The following is a 2,282-nucleotide window of genomic DNA, read 5'->3' as shown; positions in this document are numbered from 1 at the left end:
GGGAACAGCCGGCGCGGGGAAGGCCAAGAGGAATCCCAGGCCCGCGGCGGGAACTGCTGCCGCGCTCCGGGAGCGGGGCGGGCACTAAGTGCAGAAACGTGCCCGGAACTCCTCGGGCCCCGGGGGTGAGATTCACTCACAGAAAAAGGAGGCGCGTCCGGAAGTGTTCCAAAGGTCCCTACTGTGTAATCAGAGTCACTTTCTCATGGTGGGCAGGTTCACACCCAAGTAACGGAAAAATCCTTTTTAGTCAAGCTTAATTGAGACAATTTCATCACTGAGCTGAGCATGTGTTCCCGAGATTCCTGCATTAATCACTTAACTTGTTCTTTGATGTTCTTCACTTGATAGTTATTTTAATGGTAATTTAAATTAGATTATTATTTAAAATTAAATTTAATAATTTAAAATAAATATTACCATTAAATAGGATTGTTATTTTAATGGTCGTTTACCACTGTAAGTGGTATTAGTGCCAACTAGGAAAAAATGCAGAAAAATTAACACTTCAGGTAAAACACTGGGTAACATTTAAGTTGTTGCACAATTTTTGATACAATCTGTGCCATAAAAATAGATTTAAATTCTAAAATAGTCGATATCCTACAAACTGTCTTAAGGGGTGAGTAAGAGGGTAAGTGCATTGGGTTTAGGGATGGGAACACAGCACATTCTCTTAGGAGTTAGCTGCTGGCCTCCTCAAACTTACACGGACTATTGATGTTGCTGTCACTGGTTAAACCACAGGTGCCATGCAGCGGAGACCTACTTCTTATCAGCAACTTGAACACTCACCAGCAAACGTGATCAATAGGCACTTTGCACAGATGCATACTAATGTTAAGGATAATGTTGCTTTTTTTTTAAATGACACTACAAGGTAGTGTCTTATGATCCTTAGGTAGTACAGTGGAGTTGTACTCAGCTGAAGGTCCTAAGGTGAGAGGCAATGGTACAGTTTGAATTTCCCAGCTTTCTGCTCCCTGCCTCAAACCCAACAGCAAGTTTGGTTTGGTTCTGGTGTGTATCCAGAAACAGGGACTCTATGAAGACCATCAAAAGAGGTTATAAGTTTCCTGCTTTTTTCTTTCTTGTCACATCTTACACCCATTGTTTGGGAACTGAGGTGAATGGGCAGACCTGCAGTGCCTGTTGACTGGTTCTTCATAGACAAACACTAAGACCCTTTAATGGTTAGGCATCACTTTTAACTTTAAAAAAAAATTTCAATACATGCTATTGTGGTAACAAATATTTCCACCACCATGAATAAAACCGTAAAGCAAATGTAGATGCTGTACTGGTGGAATGACTTAAATGTAACTTGTGCACTATTTATGAAGTAGAGTACTTCCCTTAGGAAGTGTGGCAGGGAGCAGGCCGTTTGCAATAAAGAAATTCGCTTGTTCCTAGAAGGAAGCAACAGCAGTTAGTTGGGAATCTACTGGTGTGGACCTCCAGCCATAAAATGGATCTTCCCACAGCTCTCCTGAATGCAGAAGAAAGTGGACATTATACACCTGTATACACACAGTGTGAAGTCACATGGATTCAGGAGAGTGTTAAATGGAAACCCTCTTCTTTCATGAAGAAAGTGCCCTCTTCTCTCATGATTCCCACCTGGAATGTTTTGCAAATAATGCATTCACAAGCTGTTTGATCTGAATGTCAAAACCACCATTAAACCATTGTTTATTGTTGCTTTTAAGGCATAATAGCTGATACTGTATCTTACGTGCAACTCAGCTGTTGCTTTCAGGAAGAGTTAGAAGAGCAGTTACTGATCTCTGGGGACCGTGTTCAGTTTAATTCAAGCAGATCTTCTGTTAATCTCATGCTGTTTCCTATCTGGTTGACCTGCTGCTAGGTCCCCAAGGAAGTGCATTGGTGCACTGATGAACAGTGGAATTTGTAACTGCTCACCACATTTCTGAAAGCTTATTCTACTTGGAATTTTATCTTAAACTCTCAAAACCTCTTAGAACAGATACCAGTTTTCCAACTGTCTCTCCCAGGCAGGGCCAGTTATGCATGTGGGCGGTATCCAAGGCTGCCAGAGGAGGTTTCCTCCTCATTTTGCCTCTGGCAAAGAAGATACAGTGCAGCAGTTTGAGTAGTATGTTGTGCCTGAAGAGCCGGTCCACTGCTCTCCCACAGCTCCCTGCTGCTGAGCCAGGTTTATGTCAAGGCAGTAAGAACTGCAAGTGACTGGTAGCTGTGGTTGGTTCACTAGTGTGGTCTTTTCCCAGAAGGGAAAGAGAAAGATCATCCCAGATTTCCTG

The sequence above is a fragment of the Athene cunicularia genome, assembly GCF_003259725.1.
Source record: "Athene cunicularia isolate RWA chromosome 7 unlocalized genomic scaffold, athCun1 chr7_part1, whole genome shotgun sequence".
Classification (NCBI taxonomy): domain Eukaryota; kingdom Metazoa; phylum Chordata; class Aves; order Strigiformes; family Strigidae; genus Athene; species Athene cunicularia.
Note: the sequence above shows the minus strand (reverse complement) of the source record.